Consider the following 26,406-nt stretch of genomic DNA (forward strand, 5'->3'; position numbering starts at 1 on the left):
TATACTATAATATTACTGATATTTACATTGTGTTATTTATAGTTATTATATTATTTTAACAACCAATTCCTATTAAACAACTTGAGAATTTTTATATTGCCTTGAATTATTTAAGTAGTATCTGAGAGTTTAGAGAACCAAAGCAGGAACACACGGATTGATCCAAAAAGATGCCAGAATAAAAGTTGCATTCATGGTCATGAGAAGTACATGTAGAACTAGAGCATGTGTCCTTATCTGCCAGATCAGATTTTTTCTTTATACATGATCTTCCATAAAGACCTGGTGGAGGTAGTGGAATTCTCTTGTCCATACAAATCTTATACATCCTTCAGTCTCCTATCTCCTGAGTTTTCTTTCCATTATAATACTCAGAAGTAGGTAATGGTTGGAAACTAGAAAGATGGAAAGATGGAGAGTTGAACTGTTTGTGTTAACCTTTTCTTAATATACTTTTTAATAAGTTTATTGATCTGTCCAGATTTTCTGATGGTGTAGATGTGATAGCCACCTTGAATAAGTAGAATGCTTGGCAACAGACAGTCTGAACAATGTGCCTCAATTTCTGGTAAGTCTACCTGCCAGCATGTGGAATCCTTGGAGCCCGTGGGAAGCTGCAGCTCCTTGGGCTCAGGGGAAGAAGTCTACAGGAGGCTCCACTCAAGCATGTTCCCTTCCAGTGGGGACAAACTAGCTGCCAGACAAACAAACTAGGACCAGTCTTTGATGGACTCATGGGATAATTCTGGTTGCTTCTTTTCACATGTGAAACTTTGTTCTTTTCTCTGATGCTCATCATACTTCTCTTCCTGAATCTTGGTGGGAAATAAGTCCTTTGTCTCCCAGCCTCCCTTGCAGCTGGTTACTCAGTCACCAGGGCCACATACAGGGACTTTGCATTAGGACTAGTGACACTTGGGTGTGCACAGCTCAGAGCCCTCTTCCTCATGGTGTTTGGGGTGGGACTTCAGGGAGAGTGAGCCTCCTGAAACAGCAGTGGAAGCTGAGCTGGAGACAGCAGCAGGGTGAGCCCCACAGTGTGGTGTCCTATCCTTGTCAGCCTTGTCAGTGGTGTTCACGACGTACCACCTTAGTGACCTAAGTTGAGGCACTGTTTCTGCTTGTGTAGCAGCCAACATGGTTGTCATGGTGACTCTTTACAACAGTTGATACAGTTGTGAAGTGATGAAAGTGACTCCACATGGAACCGATAATGAAAAAATGATGTTTCTGAGCTCATATATTTATGGCAAAGAAGGATGAAAACTCTGGTATACAGACTCCTAATCACTTAGATTTCATTTACACCTGCCAACTCTATTTTAATAATAGCAACATTTTTTCCCTGCTTCTTTTTTGTTGTTTTATTTTTGTTTTTTTGTTTTTTTTGTTTTTTTTCTGTACGCAGGCCTCTCACTGTTGTGGCCTCTCCCGTTGCAGAGCACAGGCTCCGGACGCACAGGCTCAGCGGCCATGGCTCACGGGCCCAGCCGCTCCGCAGCATGTGGGATCTTCCCGGACCAGGGCACGAACCCATGTCCCCTGCATCGGCAGGCGGACTCTCAACCACTGTGCCACCAGGGAAGCCCTTTCCCTGCTTCTTGTCAGCATTTTATCCATCAGTGTTTGGTTTTCTTTCAGCATGAGTCAGAAGGAGCTCCTGAAGCACTTCAACCCCATGGGAATAATATAATTTTCATTAAAGAAATAGAACATTTTGTGCCAAATATATACTAAGATGGCTATGTGGCTATATTTTGTCCTTGATAAATAAAGTAATAAATGAAATGATGATAAATAACATGGGACATATATATATGTATGCATAAAATATATAATATATGAAACTATTAAAATGTCTCATAATTCATCACTAGCAAAACAGAATGCCAACTTTTGAAATTAACTTAAAAATAAGCATTTCTTTTACATATTTTTATTAAAGCAAAAATAGTACAGTCAAAAATAATTAAACTTCTTTTAGGAAAAAATGTGTTGCACAAATCTTAGATTAAAACTAAAGTTGATGTGATGAAATCAGATCATTTTACCCAAGACTGGGGAAAAGCTTAAGTATTTAAATTAACTCAAAGTCACAAAAAGAGCAAATGTCCTTTAAAAAAATTATCAGAGAAGTTCCACTAACAGAGAGAAGGGAGGATGACATAATTAGAGGTGGCCCGCAAAGCTGTCTATTGACGTGGGTGCTGTATTCTGGGTGTTTTGGAGTGCCCCTGACCCTGGGCTTTCTTCTTAGCCCTTAGGGAGCAGAGAGCACAGGTAGGGGAAGGGCATCACTGCAGACACAGAGGGGGTGGCAAGGGAGGAGCATCCACAAGGAAGGACACTTGCCCAGCAGCTGGAACAGGATGGAACAGCCTGACTCCCTACTGTGTATTGTTATGGCTCAGTCGGCGTGAGGGAGACCACAGCTCTAGTTGAGGGGATGGAACCAGCTACAGCAACATCTGCTGAATCCATCAACGGACAAGAATCATGTGTATAAACCGGGTTCTCCTCTACAAGGAGCTCTACCCACAGCGTCAGTGGACAGTGAACAGAGCTGTGGGAAATGCACATATTCTGAGGAAATCCGGTGTCTGGATATCTATTCCTGGTAAGTATAACCAGATAAAAAATAATATTGATATTCATGAAACAAAATACTGAAGAATAGACAAAGACAGGGATTTCTCATTATTGAAGAAAAGACTACCTGTGAAAATAATTTAATCCCAGGCATCATAAAATAATTTCAGCAAGCTATTTACTCCCTTAATGGACTAGAAGAAGGCATAGCCCCTTGGAATTAGACTAAAAATCCAAGGAAGAATAATTTCACGTATAAAAAATGTATGGTCCCACAAATGCAAATCAGAGGGTAGGAAAGATTGAAAGCTTTCTAGTGAGTGAAGATGTCTACATGGAAGCAGAAACATCAGAACAAGATGAAAATCCTCACTGGGGACCTCATAGAGGTATTTGATGTGGAAAAGACTTAAACCCTGAAAATTCCTCTAAGAAGGCAGAGGAAAATTAAAACAACTTAAAATGATGTACAAAAAGGTGGCATACAACTATTGAGAGGAGAGAACATGATTTAAATTAAGGATGTATTTACGAAGACAAAACCTGTACAATTGCAATGAAAACAATTAAAAATGAAATTAAATGTAGCTCGTGGAATAGGAGAAAAAAGACCTGAGTAGGGTTCTAAAATACTCGAAATTGTACTTTTGATTTTCTGTTTTTACTTACAGAAGCTTTGAAGATGTTTTAACATTTTATTTTATTTTATTTTTTCCCATTTTTTTTGGCATGAGTGAGAACTCAGCTGGGAAAATTCTTCTTACAAACCTAATATTTAAAAAATTTATAAAATTTTCCTTTTATCTAACAAGAAATAGATGGTGAAGCAGTGGTTTGTGTTGGTCTCTGCTAGCTAGTTCTCTGCTCAGTCCCAGGGGACCTGCTGATTCAGGGGGGCTTTCGCTGACCCTGACTAGTGAAATGGGAGACGGATCCTGAAAAAGCTCACATTGCGTCCTCTCAGCGGTCCTGTCTCAGAAATCACGGAAATGAGCATCTGTGAGGGCCTGAGGCCTGCTGCTCACTTGTCCTGCAAGGGGAGCGGAAGACAGAATATCTTCGCATTCAGCCACTTAGATCCAAGGCTGTTTTTTGCCACAGCATAACGTAGCCTGACTAATATGCGTGCTTTGTGCAAAACACATGAAAAAGACCAGAAAGCCCCCAAGGAAAACCTCTAATTCCACCTCCCAACAGTGAGCTTTATAAATCATGGTGCATTCCTTTGCTTATCTTCATTTGCACACACATATATATTTAGCTGTGAATGAAATCTGGTAGCTGTCGTTTTATTTGTCAACACGTACTCTCCAGCCCCATGCTTTTAATATCTCTCTAGCATCCCATCCCATAGATATCAATGACTTTGGTTAAACAAAGAGTTTCTCTTGGTTGTTTCAGTTTTTTCAGCATTGTTCCAGGTGATGGATTCTATTGCCATGTGACATACTCCAAGGGTGGGCGGCGCTTTCCTTCCCAGAGGTGGACAGTGACGCTCATCTTGCTGCCTTGTCAGGGGGCTGACAGCTGCCCGGATTCCAGTGATGACTTCCTTCTAGATTTGGCTCTGATGCCTTGTGGTCCAGGTCACTTTGTCCCTACCACTAATCCCCACCCTGGCTATCTCCCAAGCCAAGTGTTCAGCCCCCTTTCATGCAAAAATGAAGAACTTTTGGTTCCTTCCCTCTCACACAACAAATAGAAGCGCAGCTCAAGATTACTGCTCAGAGCCTCTGCTTGATGTTGTCCCTTCAACTTACTGCAGGGATATGTGACAAAGTGCCTCCCTTTCTCCTAGAGCCTCAAGTGCAATGCCATCTAAATGCCCTCTGGTTTTACATTTCTCTTCAGGACAATCCAGCCCTGCGAAGGTCTTTGATACTGCCTTGCTTGCTTGCTCTTCCTTCACAAACCTTCCTCTCCTCGCCCCCCTATTCTGTACTCTCCAGTGTGCTGACCAAAACTGCCTCTTTTCCTTAAGGCTGTTCTAGCAGATGGGTTGAGGGGAGAGATCAAGTTTCTTACTAATGACACGAGTCAGGAGAATCAATGTCTTATTCATTGCACATGAAATAATTATTCAAATAAATGGTCAAAATTTTGTAAATATTTTTAAAGTTTCCTATGCTTTTCTTTAATTCTCTCTGCATTGAGTTCCAGGTGTCCAGACTAGTTTCTTCATCTGTATGTCTGATTATTGTTATCCCAATTCTGATGAAGTGTCATTCAGATTCCTCTGTCTCCTCTTGATTGGTTCTAGGAAAAACAGACCCACCCCCTCCTCCCACACGAAATTAAGTATCTTATAGCCCATCCCTTTAGAGAGAGGATTTGAGTGGATAAACCAGTCAAAAACATGGTGAGAGACTTACTATGTGATCTTCCTTGTTTTGGGTTTGTTTCTATCTATTCTGAATTCTCTGATAAGAGCTAGAAGGTACTGCTTATCTTAAGAGAGACGTTTCTCAACATCCCTCCCTTTTGACTTCAATTTTAGATCTCATCAAGGTCTGAAGATAGAATCAAAGGTGAAAAAATGGGTGAATAGAGTCGTCTTCCCCCTAAAAGATGATTAGTGAAGCCACACTAAGTGATCCTGGCTGGAAACCTTATACTGGATCACTCAGCTTTGGAAATTTTTCTTGCAATACTTCTCACTTAATTTAAAATAAAGTTAGGTCATTGTGTTTGCCTCCAACTCATAGGAATTGAGTGACAAAATTATTTAAGTGACAAAATTATTTAAGTTCATGGCACAATTTAAGCTTAAAAATACTAATGAGAATATACTAATACTAATGGCATATACCATATACTGATGGGCCATACACCTTCACATTACTGCTGTTGTTGAATTATAAACATCCCCTGCATCATCCCCAGAGGGATGAACACATTCATTCTTGCTCTAGGCTTGTTGGACTCTTGTCCTCTTCCCTGTGGTCTTGGCCAAATGAAGTACTTCAAGTTTGATTTCTCACAAAAATTTTAAATATAAAGTTGCCTCAATTTTCAGCTTACTAGTTTCTGAATTTTTACCTAGGATATCTGTGAGGCGCACTTATTTATATAATTTTTTTCTCTGTAAACATTGGTTAATAAACCTCAGGGATTTGGCAGGGGGGTAGTCTGAATGATGATGTTTAGTTTTTATTTATTTATTTTTACTATGTATATTTGGACTATTTCCAAATGTGCTTTAAAAACCCTGAATTATAGCCAAAGACTTGAAAAAAATCCTATTCCTCAGCATTTTGTTCTTGCTGAGGTTGATGAAGTGAGGTAGATGGAGAGAGAACAACATTGTCAAGAGACCTAAGAATGCCTAAAAATGGAGATATATATATATATATATATATATACTCTATAATTAAATGGGGTTTTATTTCCAAACTCTGGGGCAGACCCTTGTAAACTGTACTCACCACAAGGAAATTCATTTTTGGAAGTGATCCTGGTTTTGGAGAAGGTAGACAAATGCCTGTTTTGACTCTTTCCTCCACAATCAAACTGAACTTCAGGGCTTACCACCCAAATGTGCCAGCACACCACCAAGGCAAACTGCAGAATTTCTCACCCAGATCTGGTGTAAAATGGGTCCAAGCGACTCCCACAGACATTTCAGAAAAGAAGTCACATTTTCAAGAGGACCAGGGGTTGCCAAGTACCCCCTGGAGAGCATGGCCCCATAAAAGGGAAAGAGCAGAAGGGGGAGCATGCCCACCTTTCCCCTGGAAGCCCATAGTCCTGGGGCGAACGTCCTATGTCTATTTTGGAGTAAGGCATGTGGTACACTTCAGACATCTTCCCGCAGTGCCATGTATTGGTGATGCAGAACGTAACTGTTAAAACTCCTGCTTCCTTTCATAAATGACTCCAAAAAAGTTGGGCACAGACACTCAATGTGGATTTAGTTAAACTGACCTTGTCCTTTGAGTCTTATCCTTACCTACTTAGAATAAACCAAGATTGTGTCCTCCGAGGGTGTTTGGTGCTGGGTCTGGGTAATGGAGATTTGAAAAGTACCTATTGTTTCCAAATGTACCACTGACCTGCCATAGCGTGGGTAGAGTGGGAACTCCACTTGTCAATCCTTTATTTGAAAGCTGGTTAAAATCTGTCATGTAGTTATTTCTGGTGGATAAAAACTTGATTTACTTATTAAAGTTTCTTTTTAAAAAATGAAAATGAAGTTGAAAAGTGACAAAAGAGGCAACATTTGATTAAAAGGAGCAGATCAAGAAAACCTTAGGTCAAGCGTGTAGTTGGGATGTCCAGCCTCTTTTCCCAGAGGGAGGCTGTCCAGATTGAAGGGACTGTATGCAAATGATTACAGAAAAATGATGGAATCATGAGGTTGAATATTATGTATTTCAGCACTTCTGCTGAAATACGGCTAGTGGAATCATGAAATTGATCCTTTCTGTGTTACCTTTGCTATCTCAATAGAGAGAAGCAATTAAACAACCTCATGACACTAGGTAATTCTCTGCATAACTTGGCAAAGCTCCCCCTTTTCCTAAAACTATCATCTCCATTTTTGAAATGTTAAAGAGCGTTCAGGTCATTCCTTCCGTTCTGTTTCCTGGGGTCCTAAGGTGCAGGACTCAGGTTGTGTGGCATTTGGGCACAGGACTGGACCTCCAGCTGGACCCCACTTTGGCAACCCAGGGCTCTCCCTACTGCCTGGGTCTCAAAAACTCCGACCATGCTTGCTTTTTATCCTGTAAGACCTGTATGGTTTAATTGTAGATATTTTGGGGAAAAATAAAATCTTAATTTAGACATTATGAAAATCAGTCTAACAAATTATAGGATGACAAGAAAAGATGATATATTCCACATTACATACCTACTGAATGATTTCCAAAAACTATTTATATAAATAATTAATTTTAAAATTTGATTAATTCCTAAATTTCAACATGAGTAATATTTCTACATCTTTAAAAACAATAACTAGCATCAGGTACACTTACGAATTTTTTCACTCCATAAAAAGAAAGAAAGAAGGAAAAATAACATAATTAACAGGACAAATGAAGCAGAAGCCATGTAAGGACAGAGGGAGTTGAGTCAGTGTGCTGTGTTGTTCTAATCAGAACCTGGTGTTTCTAAAAACATCTTTTTCAGTGTGAGTCAATTCCATTAAGAAGAATGATTCCAAGTCTAAAACTGCAGCAAGCCATACTCCTTCCAAAACAGGGCTTTATTCATGGAATTCTGGCATCAGTGGTTGTAAATGTACTCTGTGCCGTCACAGATGACCTCTTTGCATCTCTTGAGAACAGTCCCAGGTGCTGGGAGGAAGATGAGAATAGTGTTCTGCTGTGTGCCTGTCCTAGTTCTCACGTCTGCAGACCCAGGTGAAAGCACCTGGGTTCTCACTGGTTCAAAGACTTGAGACGCCTGTAAACTAAAAGGCAGAGCATAGTGACATTCAAAGTGAGAGTCCCCTTGGGGTAGTCATAGTGCTTGCTGGTTTGTCACAGGCATGTTTAAGTCCCCATAATGTCAGGCCAAATGCCATGATGTGATGCAGGGGCTGCCTTACAGAGGTGCCTTTTCAGTTGTGAAAAAACTAAAGAACCTGAGTATTTTCAGTGAAATGTCCATATTCACCTTATTTTTCTATTCAGCACATGGAAGAAACAAGCATTTCCGTGGCAGTGGTGGCCTGAAAATAAAAGACCAACAAAGGAAGGGGCTATGAACACGCTGAAAACATCTGGTGGTGTCATTACAGTGACAGCTCCAAAAGAAACCTCAGGGTCTTATGTGGAAATTTGACACTTTTTTTCTGTACAAATGTTAAAGAAAAAGAGAATCAAGTTAAAACTAGGTAAACTCTTTAAGGCACAACTTCTCTTCAAAGCAAAGTTACTCAAACTGACTCAAAGGCAAAACGATTTTCTGAAATTTTGTTGTTTAAATATGCACATATGCAGAACTGTGTGGACGAACATATGGAAAAATAATTGAACATCTATGACAGACAGTTGATTACCGTATATATTGCATCTGGTGTGTTACAGATCAAGTGAGGAAAAGATGAACACTACCGTAAAAACAGTCAACGGACACAAATGCAAATTCACCCGCAAATTACCCATCCTACGAAAAATACCCAATTTTATTAGCAAATTTTACTAAATTCACTAAAACAATAAGATTTTAAGTTAATTATCAAATATAAAGTTAATAATATCTCAGATTATTTTAAAAAAACTCATCATTAATTCATGTGAAGAATGGCACATTAGTAGGATATTATTTTTAGTGTAAATTGCTATAGCGTTTGCAGAGGTTATCTGACAAATCAACTTAAAATTCTCTGACTTATTCATATATTTAATAGGGCAATTACACTTAAGGAATTAATTGCAACTATCAAAGATTATCTTCAAGTAGATTCATGGAAATATTTCTTATTTTTAATGGCAACAAAGTATTAAAAAGCAAAATGACCAGTAATTATTACTTACTTATATATAAAATAGATAACTAATGAGAACATGCTGTACAGCACCGGGAACTCTACTTAATGCACTGTGGTGACCTAAATGGGAAATAAATCCAACAAAAAAGAGAGGATATATGTATATGTATAGCTGATTCATTCTGCTGTAAGTAGAAACTAACACGGCATTGTAAAGCAACTATAGTCCAATAAAAATTAATTTAAAAATTACTACTTACCCCAACTTACTTAAATCTTGCTATCCCAAAATATGTTGTCGCAAAAATATCCTGTAATTCTTATCATGTGATGATTTAAGGTAATTTTAGTTGATTTAAAATAATGATATGCTACATTGTGAACAAAATGGATTTAAATAATATATAAATCCCATTAACTGAGGGTTTTTTTTTTTATACGTCTTCAATTGCTGGTTTTATAAACTGTCAGAAATATGTCTATATAGTTTAGTTAAGGGAAGTAAAAAATAGTGCACTGAAAAAAAAAATAGTGCACTGTTTTTGGTTTATTTTTGGCTTTCTAAACCAGATCAGCTGAGGAGAAGAAGGACTGAACAGGAGCCACTGAAATGTAAAATATAAAATTTGATCATCTTATACAACATCTCAGAGTAGAAGCTGGACGATATAGCCTTAAATATTCAGACTCAGAGGGTGTGGGTTAAGGCCCAACCATTACATAAACTTCTTAAGTGATTGATTCTGTAGTCATAACGAGGTTAAAGAAAAGAAACATGAGTGAAAACACACCGTGCTCCATGAGTTGAGGATAGAAGCTATCACAGTCTGTGTATCTTTTCAGGGTCTTTATGTATGCATTTCAGGAAGCTTTCTTAAGTAACTGCAACAGTCCATAGAGGTGTGAAATGCTGCCGATTAACATGAGACAAGCATCAGATAGGAGTCCATAAAACTGGGGAATGTGTACCCCATCTCTCAGGGCTCTGTGGTTTGGAAAGAGGGGACACCTAAGATTACTTCTGTCACAAAAGTTTCCTGGTGAGGACTGCACTGCTACTCTACCCCTCCTGTGCCCTGAAGTGCTCCTAGCTCGATGCATCTGTTGGTCCAGTTTTCGAAAACATAAATGTAAGACTGTGATGTATCCACTGAATGGGAATTTGAAGCATCAACTATAAACCCTACATTCTTAGTCTCATTTGTGCTATTCTCAGCCCACAGCATGGTTTACGATGAAAACTTGACCGAATACCATATTTCAGTGTTAGAGTGTTTCATGTTTTCATGATATAATTCTTCAGTTATTCTAAACTCAAGGAAGTAACTTTAACAAAGGAATTCTAAGTTTTAACCCATTTTGGTGGAAAAACTTTGTTGGGGAGTAAATTCTTCCCATGAGCCTACCACCTTTATCGACTCTTTATAAAATCTTCTCTGATCCCTGGAGGTAAATACTATCTTTCCTCCTTTTAGTTCCCATCATGTATTTTTTATGTCTCACTTGTGAAATTCATTCCCATTCGATTCTGTGTAGTCTCGTGGGTATTTTTCCTTAGCTTCTTACCACCACCATGTATTACAACCACTAAAACCCCTTTGAAGGCAGGGACCCTGTCTAATGGGAATCTGTGTGCCCTGCTCTGGCAGTGGAAAGACTAATATAATAGTCAATGAATGTTTGTTAATGTTGGATGACAAATACTTTGGTTTTAAAGGTGTGTTTGCTCAACCTCAGATAAGTGTGAATAAGTTAGAAACTCATTCAGTCTACCACCTACACCTCAGACTGAAGTACTTTAAACTATACAATAAATCCCTAGAAAGGGTTATAAATACATTCGAAATTTTATGGAATTTCATTTTCAGAGACCAGAGAATAGTTTTTCTTTATTAGAGAGTCTGGATTTTATATTGCTGCTCCTGGTGTTATAGAAAAGAATCTAACTACTGGCATTATCGTCAAGAATCTTATCAAGAAAATTATATAGGTTTTTCTCCAACAAGTGAGATTCCAGATACATTAAGTGAAATAGTTCATGTTCATATAAGATAGAAATTTCATCCTAGTGTAAGCCTGAGATAGCATTTGCATACAGTCTGATCTCAATATTATATATATATATATATATATATATATATTTTTTTTTTTTTTTTTGTGATACACGGGCCTCTCACTGTTGTGGCCTCTCCCGTTGTGGAGCACAGGCTCCGGATGCGCAGGCCCAGCGGCCATGGCTCATGGGCCCAGCCGCTCCACGGCATGCAGGATCCTCTCGGACCGGGGCACGAACCCGCGTCCCCGGCATCAGCAGGCGGACTCTCAACCACTGCGCCACCAGGAAAGCCCTATAATTAATATATTTTTAATTTAACATTTTACTAATAGGAAAATCTTAAAAACAAACAATTCCATATATTTAGAGTGTGTTTAAATTAATTTTAAAGTAAACACACAATATAATACTATGAAGACATTAATTATCATATTTTTAAATGGTTAACAAAGTAGTTAATGAAGTAATTATTAATTGGATAATAAATATGTTCTTAAACTGATAAGTAAAAATACATACTACAAAACCTCTCTAATTTTGTGAGTGACTGTATGTGTGTGTGTGTGTGTGTGTGTGTGTGTGTGTATGCATGTATAGAAACAGAATGCACTAAGATGTTTGCAATGATAATTTTGAGTGTAGGAATTATCAGAAGTATATTTCTTATTTATATTTTTCTTTATTTTTTAAAATTACCTTTTTTGATCAGAAAGTACTATTTAAAAACATTTTAAAGTAGTTGTACATATAAATATTTAATTTGCTATACCACTTACAGCAAGTAAAAGCTACCGAAAGTTCTCATCTGTGACAAATAACATGGTTTTCTGAAAAATGATTGAATTGCATACATAAAGGGGGCCACCCTCAGCTAGTAACTCTTGATACAATAAATACACAAGGAGTCATGTGCTACTGTGAATAGATTCAGCTTCAGCCACCATAACAAATAAATCAACAACAAAAACCAAACAAAAAACACACCTTTCTGTTTTGACATATGAATACCTGTAGCTACTTAATTATGATGTGTTGTGAAAGTATACTTTCTACAAATTACATAAATTATATTTGCAATGCTTCCCCAAAACAGATGGTTTAGAGAAAACACTGTCAGAATTATGTGACTCTAACTCCAGTCACGCAATAACATTTTTAAGTATCAATCTGTCAATATATAATTGAATAAGCAGGGACTCATTTAAGTACCATTTTAAAATTTGGAAACAAAGTAGCTTGTAGAAAAATATCTTTCAGTATAGAATTCTTTTTCCAGATCATTCTGTAGCCTAATACATACATAATCTTAGAAATACTTCAAGTTGGATCTTAAGGATTGGTTTTGTTTTTAATTTGGTAGTATAATTTATTATTATTATTATATTTGAAGACAAAGGAATTCAGTTTTGTAGAAATAATAAAATTGGGTGAGACAATTATAATATATTCAAGAGCAGGCTCTCTGATTATACTTTCTAATTTCAAATCTTAACTCTGCCACTTGTTAGCCAGGTTTCCTCTTTTTAAAAATGAAATTAATAACAATAGCTATTTAATATCATTTTCTTGTTGATCGAATGATGTATATATGTAAAGCATTTATCAGAGTGTTTGGCCTATAATAAAATTTGATAACTGTTAGCTCCTAAAAATATTCACCAATAGAACAACTTTGAATGTGATCTAAGGAACAGGTCTTGTTTGAGAATCCAAAAAGTCTTTGTGTAGTTACTAAAACTTCTGATATCATCAAAAATGTTTGAGCACTATTACCCTTAAGAATCTCTGATGATGCCATTGACTATATGAAGGAAAGCCAGGTCCTTGAGGGCCGGGTGGTTCTTCATGCCATCCATTCCATTCTTAATTTAAAATACGTCTATTGAGCACATACAGCATGCTAGATATTCTGCCACGTTACACTATTAAAATATCTAAAGTAGGTCTCCACCTCCTGCCATTAAGGAGCTCTCAAGCAATTTCATGATTGGCATGCAAATTCTCAGCTGCAGAGAGAGCATGAGATCCATTGGATGTTAGGTATTCTTAATCTGGAGGCTCTGAGCTTCAAGCCCCTAATTAGTGTACAAATCTTTGTATATAAGTGTTTAGGTGGAATTCAGAGTCTATAACCTTTATTAGATCCTTAGACATATGTATGGCTTCACAATAGTATAATAACTAATGCTAGATTTATGTAGAAGATGCAGTTATGGCATCAATGAGAAAAAGGGGATGAACTCTGTTTGAATCAAGCAGAGGAGTCTTTCCAATGGAGGCAACCACCGAACTGAGCATTGAAAAGGAACTAAGATTTTACTTGAGAGACAATAGAAGATAATTTCTGACAAAAGGAGCAACATGTTCCCAGCTGTGTGGGTATAAATCAACATGGCATCTTAGAGTAACTGCAAGGAAGCAAGAATGGCTGGAACGAGGAGTGGGTGCAGGAAAGCAGAGACGCTGTGAAGGTGAATGAAGTAAGTGTGACATCATAGAGGGCCTTTATGCCATAAATAAGTTGAAATTATCCTAAGGTAAATGGCAACATGGAACAGCTTCCGTAGGGACATAGCCTGGTTTGTTTTTCTCTTAGAAATACAATTCTGAAAAGAATATTGAAAATGGTTTAAAGCAAGATAGCATCCCCAATAAGATTTATTTACAGAAGTCCATTTGACACAGAAGGTGGGTCTGAACCAAGATGGTAGCATTAGCATGGGAAAGAGGTTTATGGACATTTTCACTTATAGAATAAGAGGAAAAGAAACTATGTATCTAGGATACCACCCAAGATTCGGGCACGGTGACCAAGAGGATGGTGAGGCCATTGACTAAGAAAGAGATCAATTCTGGCTGCAGTGGACTCCAGTTGGGGCATGTAGCTGGAGGGTAAGAGAACGTACTCTGAGACAGAGCTTGGATTGAGATCCATCTTGGATCTTTACTTCTGTATGACCTTAGCCTCTTGGAGTCTGATTTCATAATAGGCAATGAAATAAATGGATTCAGAAATCATGGGGGAAATATATTGTGTAAAGAGAGTTTTTCTCAACTTAGAATTTCTGAAGAAAATAGTAACCAATAAATAAGGTGTTTCTTTCTGGGTCATCCCATATTGCTGTGTTGGGGGACATTTCACCCCAGGTATCTCAATTTATACTGTCTTTATTTTGGACTCTTTTCATGATGTTTGTAGAGTTGATAGGTAGAGATAGTGTCATCTCTAGAAGAAAGGTCAGTCAGGTTTATCAAAAACTTGAGTTCCCTAAGTTCGTGGTTCCACTCATGCGATGCAGTGAATGTCCAGTACAGATGTCACCTGGCTCCTCTGCTGTCACCCTGTGGGAATTGGAGATCTGATCGCTACATGTGAAATGCTGATATCCTGTATTGTCATGAGTAACAATGTCCTGTGTCTAAAACCAAGGGGTCTCGTGTCTTCTGCCAGAATCCATGAAACTGAGGCTTGCTAACTTTTTAGCTTGCAAATTGAATAAAATCTCAGGCTTACAATTCTTGACACACTTTGTTTTTAGCAATCAAGAGAGTTTACTAAAGAAACTAAGAAACGATCCACACTCAGATTTCTCCTTTCCATGATACCAATCTTAACAAAATATTCTCAAAACTGGCACCCTTACAGGACTGTCTTTTCACATCAGATCCTTTATCTAACCCTGATTCTCCATTGGATTTCAATGATCACTGAATGAGATTTAGTCTGCCATAAATCAAAAAATAATTTTACTAGATTAGAAGCATTTCAATCTGAATCATTTCATAAAACATAGTGTTCTCATTTTAAACCCTTTTCCCAGCAACACTGAAATTTCATCATGCAGAAAATGTTTTCATCTTTGAAATCAAAGGACAATTTTATTTGAAATGATGGAAAACCACAAAGGAAACAAAACATGGAAGATATGTTAGGGTAATGCATCTTTGAAATATTAGCTTAGATACAGGTAGAAAAAATATTTAGCCCAGAATTTGAATAAACAATTTTCAAAAATATGATCTTTGAAATAATTACCTATTTTCCATGATCATGACTTGAAATGGTCAATAACACCTTCAGGCTCTTGTAACAAACAACAGAATCGTTGTAGTTTAGCACCTTAGAGATTCCCAACATACTGGGAAAACAAAGCTGCAATGGGTAGTTAAGACCATAGAGTTTCATAGAGTTGAGTTAGTGGAGACACAGAAATCAGAACATTAGTTATGATTAGTATTTTATGTCTGAAAAACTCTTAGGTCTCTCTCTCAGACCCTTTATTTATATTTTTATGTATTTTAAATATATCTTTAACTGGGTGTTGAATATATTTTTACACTGAACTCTTACTGTCATCTAAATTTTAAAACTGCCATCTTGCTTTCCAAAACCTTTCTACTTCTTAACCTTCTAATATTTGAGAAATAGCATATGTGTTACCCAGGCTCAAAGACTTTGTCAATTTTTCATCATATAGTCCCCTCATCTGCCAAATAGTTGTAGAAAAAGAGAACATGTTTCAGAATTTGATGAGTCCAATGTCCTTGGTTCATACACAGTGTGACCCAGACCCAAATATGTCAGTTAGTTGCCCATAAATCGCTCCTAAGTATCTGTTAGTGTCTGAGCCTGAACTCCAGTCTTCTTACTGGCTGTCAAGCTCTTTTGTGGGGAACAGTTACAGAGAGCGCTTGGCTGGCTCTGTCTTTGGCTAAGTTTTCTGATCTCAAATCTTGCCTACAGTCTCTTTGAGGCCATAATAAAATACAAATTTCTGGAAACCTCTGTAGTACCAACTTCATGTTGAATAAATTAAAGGTTTAGTTCTTGAAAATATAAAACTGTTAAAAGACTAGTTATGTGGATTATATTGATTGTATCTTGAACAATTTATTGGTGCTAATGGGAACACTGGGTGCCTCAATCAGAAAAAGGGTCATGAAAAAGAAACTTTTTTTTTTTTACTTTTGATTTTGATATAAATTCAGACTTACTGAACATTTGCAAGACTAGTACAAAGACTTCCCAAATACCCTTCACCTGAATTCTCCAACCTTCAACATCTTATTTGCTTGATCCCTTTGTCCATGTTATATACTGGTATTTTGTTTTTCAGGCATTGCAGACATGTGCTCATTTACTGCTAAATACTGCTAAAAAAAAATTTTCATAAATACCAATGGTTTAAGGATCAAAATCAAGAAGTTAATGCTTATTCAGCACTATTTTGTAATCTGAATGTTTAATTTATATTTCACCAATTTCCTATTATGTTCTTTATGGCAGGGATTCCCAACCCCCTGGCTGCAGACCAGTACTGGCCTAACTTTTGGCCTGTTAGGAAATGGGTCCCAGAGCAGGAGGTGAGTGGCAGGTGGCTGAACAAAGCTTCATCTCCCTCTCCCCATTGCTCCCCATCGTGTTGGCATTACCACCTGAACCTTGCCCCCCCAAAAAAACTGGTCCCTGATGTCAAAAATGTTGGGGAGAGTTGCTTTATTGCAAAAGGAAATCCTGGGTTATGTGTTACTTTTAGTTGTTGCCTCTCCTTTGATTAGGAACAGTTCCTCGGTCTAGTTTGTCTTTGGTGACATGGGCAGTTTTGAAGAGGACAGTTTATTCATAGAGTCTCTCTCCGTTTGAGTTTGTCCAGTGTTTTCTCACATTTAAACCCTGGTTATGCATTTTCGACAGAACGTGTTTTTCTCTGCGCATCGTATCGGGAGTCAGGTAATGTTGATTCATCCAATTCCTGGTAATGTTAACTTGGATTACTTGGTTAAGGTGGTGCCTTCCCAGTGTCTCAACTGTAAAGATACCATTGCTTTTCCTTCTGTAATTACTAAATATCTTTTGGGGGAAATACTTTGAGGCTATAAATTCCCTCTTACTCCTCAAATTTTCACTTACTGATTTTTGCATCCATTGATGATTCTTGATTGATTCAGTATTATTATTAAAATATTTTATTACTAGATCTTAAGACAATATAAAATTACAAAAGTACATTAGGGTTGTATTGATGTAGGCATAGGGAAATAGACCAAGGAGACAGAATAGAGGGTCTAGACATAGACCCACACATATGTGGTCACCTAATCTATGATTAGAATGACACTGTGTGTTCTTTCATTAAACAATCCTGGATCAACTGGATATCCACACGGGAGAAAATAAATATATCTTATCTCATACTATATTCAAATATCAATTCCATGGATATAGATTTAAATGGGAAAGTAAAACAATAAAGCATTAATAAGAAAACACAGGAAGTTGTTTTCCTTATATTGAGTTATGAAAGCATTTCTTTTAAAAAGACCTAAACAAACAAACAAACAAACAAACAAACATAAGGGGGAAAATAGGCCAATCAGGCTCCATGAATTAAGGCCTTCTGTTCACTATCATTACAACAAAGCATAGAGTTCCTAAATATTGAAGTATAAGTTCAAATAAGGACAGTTCACTTTTATATGATAACTTCTACAAGTCAGAGACTGACAGACAATCTGATAAACCAAAGGGCAAAACAATTTGAGCACTCCCTTGACAAAACAGGGTGAGCAAATAACCCAAATCATTTGAGAGGTGCTCAGCTCATTAGACATCAGGAAGATGCTAATTAAAACCACAAGGTGATATCACTACACACCCATTTGAATGGCTAAATGAGGCACACTGGCCTTACCATGGCTGGTGAAGCAATTGGAACTCTTGCATAATGCTGGTAGGAGTGTAAATACGCACAGATGTTTTGGAAAAATACTTGACAGTTTCTACTAAAGCTGAAAATATGTATCCTAGCTACATACCTAACAGAACAGCTACAAAAATGTGTCTGTACAAAAACGTTTGTAGTAGCTCTATTCATATTGGCTGAAAACTGGGAATAAAAATTCAAATGTGCCATGACAGCAGAATGGATAAACTGTAGAATATGCATACAGTTGAATATTCTGTATCAACAAGGAAATCCAATCTACTGCTCTATGAGACAATATGAATAAATCTCACAAACATCATGATAAGCAAAAGAATTCAGTCACACAGCCAGAGTCCCTATACTGTGTTTTTCCATTTATATATAGAACCAAAATAGGCAAATCTGATTCATGAAAACAAGGCAGAATCATGGACCTGAGGAAATGGAAGGAAGCAGGTACCAGGAGGCTTTCTGGGGTACTGCTAATTTCTATTCCTATATCTGGTCTCATGGGTGCATTTACTTTGTGAAAATTCAGAGAAAAACATTTACTATCTGTGCACTTTTTGGTATTTGTTTTATACTATAATACTTTAACATTGTAAACAATTGCTCGAAATTTTGTCCTGACCTCCCAAAAAGAATAGTGACCCCTCCTAGGGAGATCATACTCTTTAAAGGTTATTTACCAATCTTCAGGACTAGGCATTTTTTTTACCTCTCCTGACTTTTACTTTTCTTAGTCTCTCCTCTCAAATATTCCCTTGGATTCTACATAGTGTCTTAGTAAAGGATTATTATAGTTTTCTTTTATACCACTTACCTAAATCCCATCTCTTCCACCCACACTCAGAGTCAGGAACTAGGTCGAATTTTCCTCACCCTTTCCCAACTGAGAGATTATTCTAAACAATTCTGTTTTCCCTTCCCTCTCTTCCAAACCCAGAGTCATTGTACTCCATATTCTCTTTTCAATGATAATCTTTGTGTTTTGTTTTGCCTAGCTTTACAAAAGTCCCACTCCAAAGTAGGCTATGCTGACTCTTCATATCGGCCCTTTGATCCTGATGGACATGGCTGCCATATTTGAAATATGAAGCTTTATGGTATACAGAGCACTATTGTGTGAAAAGATCCTCATTAAGGACGATGAATTACTTTACATTATTTTAAATTATTTTGGCATACTAAACTTTTTGGAAGTTATTCTAAAATTACTAAAAGCCTTACTCAGGGACATAACATGGTGGAGCCCTAGCCATGAGAATGCTATTGTATTGATTTTCTAGGGTCCTTGAGGTTATTAAGGTTTATGATATGTGGAATTTTAGAACATTTATCTCCTCTCATAATTATGATTTTATATTTCTTTCTCCATATTCATACTTTTAGGACTTTTATCTATCTGGCCATCAGAAGGGAGAAAAAACTTTGGAAGGAATAAAGGAAATGAATGATATAAAGCTGTATGGTTCACACAGCAATTTTCTTTTTAGCCAATTTTTATACTAGCTCCTTGGCAAGCCATATATGATTTTTCTACACACTTTCATTCCCCTGCTGATTTGTATGGGAATGTTTGAATACACTGTTTCATTTTTCTGATCTTCTAAGGTTTATTCTGCACACCCCACTGAAGATCTGATTGTTACTGAGGACCTCAATGCCACAACTGGTGTTGAGCAAAGGGAGCACGGCATTCAGTACTTTAGAACATGAGGGAAATAGGTTTGCTTTACAAAATTTAGAAACTACAGGTATGAACAAAAGATAAAATAAAGATATGTATTTCTGCCACTCCTGATAACTTTTTGATATACATTTTTCATATTTTTACAAGAGATGTGAATATCCATGTTACAAATCAGATTTTATTTTATAAATTTTATTTTATAGATATTTCATTAAAAAAGCTTTTATAAATGTTATAAAAATCAGATTACAAAACAGTATTTTCATTAACATTGAACTGAAAATTTTTATGTCCATAAATATATTTTTATCATGTAATTTCAATGATTGGGTCACTATTCCTCAGACCATTTCTGGATATTAGAGGAAAGGTAAATAATTATATATTGAGCCTTTGTTCAGAATTATTTATGGTCTTTAGCATGAGCCACTTTTATACCTAAAACGTATCCCTGATCCTGGTGCTATCTTTCACTGGACACAGGGTTGAGTGAATAAAAACAGGTTTTTGGTGTCTTTTCTTGCTAACTGCATTCATTGACTTTTTGTTGGTAGTATTTTTTCTTTAGTATTTTTTTATGCCTTATACAAAGAATGCTGAATTCATTGCAATAAGCATATGGCTGGAGAAGAGTTAACTAAAGTAATCCAGATCTATCCTTTTATTGCCAAAAATTCATTCGGGTTTTTCCGTAACATCTTATGGAAAAACCCGAACGAACTTTTTTGGCCAAGGCAATACCATTCCATGACCGTTGTCCTGTAAATTATACATAGTAAATTCAAAACCAAAGTATTGTTTAGGTTATAGTAGAAACTACCTTTGAACACCAGGCAAAATTAAAGTGCTAAATTGATAAAAGGAACTGGGAACTGTTCCGATCTTTAGCCCTAACTATGAGAATAAAGGCCCTGATTTTAAATTAAAGAAAAAAGATACAGTACAATTTAAGGGGAATAAAACATATTATATATTACATTGATTGGCTTTTTGGGCATCTAATATTGTAAGCTGGCCATTGTGGAAAATATTGTTTGGAAATTATTTTTTATTTTCCAGTCTCAAATTTGTGGTAAGTTGGTCTGCTCCCTCCAAATATAATCCTTCTATTATTTTATAGATACTCTCAAGCCTATAAATCATTATAATCTAATTACAATAATCCAAGACTCACAGGAATCTTCTTTGTTCTAACTCCAGTTTACATTTCCCTGCATTTCTCATTGTGCATGGAAGGTCAGAGTAATAGAGATACAAATCATTAACTCTTAAATCATTATGTCCTATTCAATTGGTAGTTGTCTTAGCCTAGGTCCCATAGAAAACAGAGACCAAGGTAAGGATTAAAAACTATGGCTTTGGGCTTCCCTGGTGGTGCAGTGGTTGAGAGTCTGCCTGCCGATGCAGGGGACACCGGTTTGTGCCCCGGTCCGGGAAGATCCCACATGCCGCGGAGTGGCTGGGCCCGTGAGCCATGGCCGCTGAGCCTGCGCGCCCGGAGCCTGTGCTCCGCAACAGGAGAGGCCACAACAGTGAGAGGCCCACGTACCGCAAAAAAAAAAAAAAAAAAAAAAACTATGGCTTTACTAACACACCATTGTAAAGCAATTATACTCCAATAAAGATGTCAAAAAACAAAACAAACAAAAAACTGTGGATTTATCTAGAGGTGATCCCAGTGCCTGAAACAGAGGGAAAGGCAATGCAAGGTTACATATTAGCAGGGTGGCCACTGCTCAACAATAGGACACAGAGCTCACCGTTCCTCTAGGACACGCCCTCAACCATGCAGGTTGACTGTGCACAGGAACCACGCCTGAGAAAAGTCCTTCAAGAGGAGGAAGGAGAAGAGATTAATCCACCTGACATGCTCTCTCCCATATTTGCACGGTCAATATTGGCCCCATTGGAATTAACTTTTCTGCCTTTACAGAATGGAACGTTTGACCTTGACCTGCTTGGCAGTTTCTCAAGAAGCCATACCCTCCTCCTCGACTCCCCACCTGGTGATGGGGTGTTTCACCTAAATATAGAAGTGGTGGGACAGGCGGACCCTGAATGTGTGCAGCAGTTTCCTCCCACCCCGCAGGGTGACGTAGACTCTTTCAGGTGAGGGACAGAGCAGAGGAGAAGGGCTGAGGCGGGCAGGCAGCTGAGAGGTGGCGGCACTAAGAGAATCTAAGGATCACATTTGGTATTTCCACTAAAGTAGGTATAACTGAAGTGTGTGGTGTATGTAAATCTAGTATTTCATGAAATTTACGTACTTCTAATTATTCTTTGTGAAGTTAGTAGAGCTGAAAGTGGTGGTAAGCTGGACCTCTTTCTGACCTGGTGACTACTCTGTTGATCGAAAGACATATTTGACTTTTGCAAATGCAAGTTAATAAAATTCTCATCACGAACACTGTTTACATGCAAATTGTTCCCTTCTGCAGTAGACCTTCCAGGACACACACATTTCTCAAGACTGAAATGATAGTGTCAATCTCTTCCTTTTTTCATCATTTTATGAGATCAGGTCAAAGGCTGTCAAAGTGGCTAACTCACATGACTTTTCAATTCAATGTGTCTTTAACTTTCTCTTAGCCTATAATATCTGTCAAATGTAATCAACTAGGAAATTATCTTGTCAGAAAGCTTCAGGCCTAACATCTTCCCTGGGAGTTTATAGATTTCTGTATTTGTTGTTGTTATTTTGTGCCAATTAAGAAAGTTTTGTTGATAAGATAAACTTAATAAGCTTTAACAGCATCAAAATTCACAATAGTGCATTTTCTTTTGAATGCAGAAGAAACACATGCTCTCCTAGCTGCCTTTCCCTCCTGTCTCCAGCCCACCTTCCAGCACATCGCTGCTGCTTTTCCTCCCCTCACCCCCTCTTCCCTCTGTTGACCTTTTACCCTTCCTGTTCCACTTCTTCTCCCTCATTCTCTTTTACATGGGAGGGCTATTCCTTTTCATAATTGCTATAAAAAGCAGTGTCCTTTCAAAGGCAATTTTATCTGGAAATGATATCCTTTTCCTTTAAAGAAGAAAAATGAAAACAATAGGGTTTACAAATAATACATCTCAAACACATTTACCAAAGTCAAAGTACAAAATATATCCACCCAAAAGTCAAATACAGCTACAGAAAAAAAGCTTTCTGAGAAAATGTCATTCTTACCAAGTTGACCTGGTTGGAAAATACATTAGGGGTTCATACTGAACTCATGTGCCCTTGGAATAATGAAAAAATAGACTAAAGATATGTGAAAAAATTCTCGAGCAAACCACTACACATCACATTATAGTAAAATTGGATATAAAAGGAAATCTAGGCAACATCCTACCGTCTAGGATGTTTTCCTGATCTTTCTCAAACATTGTTTGAGAAAAAGGAATCACAAAAATGTAAATTGCTCAGTACATAGACAATTATAAACCTCTTCCTCTTATACAGGGGTACTACATAATATTTATATTCTAATATATAAGGCACAGATAATTCAGTTCTCAGATGAAAAAGCCAAATTAATAAGCAAGAAAGAGCAAAATAAATAAATAAATTTAATAGTCCAATTCAGACAGAACAACAAGGGAAACAAAAGTAAGCAATAAAGAAAACAGAGAAATAAATAGGAAAATGGGAAAAAAGTATAGCTAATAGACTTATTTCAAGAGCAATTTATTTGAGGAAAATAACTAAATAGTTATTTTGTCAGCTAACTGAATAAAGAAAAAGGGGGAGGAGAATAGTGAACATACAAAATAAGAAATTAAATGTGGAAACAGCCAAATGTTCCAGGGGTGTTACAGACTACTTTGCTCTATTCTAGGCTAATAAACTTGAAATGGATACAATGAATGATTTGCCACATTGTATATTATAGTTTGACCTTACAGAGACTGAAAATCTAAGCAATCGAATTGTCATAGAACACATAAAATAATTTATTAAAAATCATTCCATAAATAACAATATGCTCAGATAATTTCAAAAAGTAATTTTCAAAGATTAGAAAGAACAGATTCTAACACTATAAAAATTCCTCAGAATGTAGAAAAAGGAGTTTCTAAAATGTTTCTGTGCTACTATAAACTTGATACCAAGTTCAAAGATATTACAAAAACAAAAACTACATAATAATCTCCTTTATGAATATTTATGTACAAAGTCTCAATAAAACAGTAAATAAAATTAAACAGCATATTAAAATAACAATACTCCATGACATTTATTCCCATTTTATTGTTTTATTTTTAATACATTATTATTTTTGATGTTTTAAAAACATTTTTTTGATCTATAGGTGTAATTACATAATGTCCTTTAGGTATATTAATATATCATCCTTAATATATTTATGTGGAAATTTCATTGGTAGAGGAAATTATACTTTTCACAATGATAAAAATATAAATAAAGGTGCCAGTTAAAGTTGGGTTTAAATCTCATTCCTGATACTACTTAGTTGGGTAACTGGATAAACTGACACTTTCTCACAGGGTAGAAGTGGGGTAAATGATAAAACATTTATTAGCCGATGGCATCAATAGGTCCTTTAACATGTTTAACTACAATTACAGCTATCATTGATGAAGGTATTTAATAATGGCAAATCACTTCATTATAATTTCATATTGCATATGTTTACTTTTATCATCTGAAAAAATTGAAGAACTTATAAAATTCAAAAGACAGCTAATCTCTAGGGAACAGCATAACAAACAGAAGGATGGACCACCATGAAAATGCCATGCGCATACTCCACGCTTGAGTTTGTTCAACCAGCTATTCGGAAACCTGTGTGTGGAACTGAGCTATTGGATGAGGGCTTTGACAATATGGCCTCAACATTCTCTTCTAGTCCTAGAACCCGAGTAAGGAGGGAGATACACAGGGGAGCAAAAACGGGAGAAAACCTGCAGGCTTCACTCTGCATTTAATTATTGATTTGAAAAGAATAACCACACATTTTATCGAGTGATTTCCCCCTAATTTGTAGCACAGACAAATTCAATTGAGCAAATATTTAGTGATTTATCTTGTATGAAACACTGTTTAAGCTTATTCTCCCTTGAAGAGACTAATGAGCAGTCTGTTTCATGGGTTAAAATTTCCACTGCAGAATTGTTATTGTCATATTTTATTTGATGATTTACTTTTATTGAACTATTCCCCAAATGGCATACATTTTCCCTCTGCGAATCCTTACTTTAATGAGTAAATGACAAATATCCAACAGGTTTAAACTTATTCTACCATTCACCCATCTGGAGTTTTCACATGATGAAACCAGCTCTAAGTTACAGGGTATTGAAGAAACTTGATAAAAATGAAAATATAATTCCATTTTTTCTCCAGTTTTTGAAATGAATATTAAACAGCAGATTCAGATGTACAGAAAATTAAAAGATATTTTTATAAAGCACACTCTCCCAATGACACCTTTGCCCTCTGTAGTCAACACCACCTGGATTCCAGCAGTAACAACCTGTGTATTGTTCATCTGAATGAGGCTGACTTCACTCCACCGTTCTCAGTAGAGCCCATGACCTATGGGCTGTTGGCAGTGCAAACGACTCTGTGCTTCTCTCCATGCTCTGCCTGGGTTCACCTTTTGCCTGCATCAAGCACACTGTGATGTTTAGCAGAATTTGGGAGTTCAGTCTATAGGCAGTAGTGAAGTAAACCAGCACATCCAAAGTTCAAAATGTTAAACTAGCCCTACATTGCATAATTCTCCTAGTTCCCTGAGTGAAGCAACTATGTAAATGTATTTAAAAATATAGTAATATAGAAAAAATATAGAAATACAGAAAATGGAATATTGCAATATTGAGATACAAATTAAAATAATCAAATGGAAAATATTTTTAAATGCTTTTAAAGTTTGAAAATGCTGAATTTATTCTGATTTAAGCATTTTAGAGATTGTAGGAACATAAAAACAAATTGTGTTGCTCAAATCAACAAAAAAGAAAGGCTTTTGTATGGGCCATTCCGAGGTTGCCTATGAAGTCATTCAATAGTTAAACGATATACAACATAGATTATGTTGCTTTATTCTTAATCCTGGCGCCCCTATCAGACAGAGTGCCCAACCCACACGTGCTCCACTGAGGTTACTGAATGAAACTTCCACCTATATACTTAATTAAAAAGTCCATGTGTAGAAAATTAAGGGTCTACTTTGAAAAATCATCTTTCAGGTTTGCAAAAATCTCTTCCAGGTTAGTGATCTGGTGACTTATGAGTTAGAATTCTATTGGTTTCAAGTGACAGAAAGCCCCAAATAACAGTGGCCTAATTAAAATGACCTTTTACTTAACACATGCATAACATAAGTCCTCTCTTTGCTGGAATTTAGAGCAGGGAAGGATAAGCATTTTAAAACAGGAAAGGGTCTTATTCAGGGGTTTGGCTTATTACTGTGTCACTGGAAGGACAGAAGACACTGTTACCAGGCCAGGAGCAACTCGGAAGTGTCCCAGCAGGGGCGGCTCTGCCTCTGATGCCCCCAGAAGCCCCCCTGATGCACAACAGCCTCAGAGCACACGGGGTTGGAGACTGGCCACCCAAAGCTATGACCCAAGGTTTGGGAAGTTGAGCAAGAAATCAGCCATGCCCGCAATTGCTTCTGGTCTTCCAGAAACTGGAGAAAGAGTCCTGGGACCTGCTGCAGGAATGCAGGGCCCTGCTGTTTCCTTGTGGCCTGCAGACCTGTGTCTGTCTCCAAATAGCACACAAGTGCCGTCAGGGTCGGGACTGAAGTGATGCCCAAACTCTGTCTATGAGGGATTCTGCAAAAGATAGTGTTTAGCTTTTCGAATTCTCTAAGCAGAAGACAGGGTGTAATGGAGGTTGGGAGGGTCAATCCAGAAACGTTCTGGGAGTCTACAGGCATGAAGTCGCCCTGATGAGGTCCTCAAGTTC

The sequence above is a fragment of the Orcinus orca genome, chromosome 9 (genome assembly GCF_937001465.1).
Source record: "Orcinus orca chromosome 9, mOrcOrc1.1, whole genome shotgun sequence".
NCBI lineage: Eukaryota > Metazoa > Chordata > Mammalia > Artiodactyla > Delphinidae > Orcinus > Orcinus orca.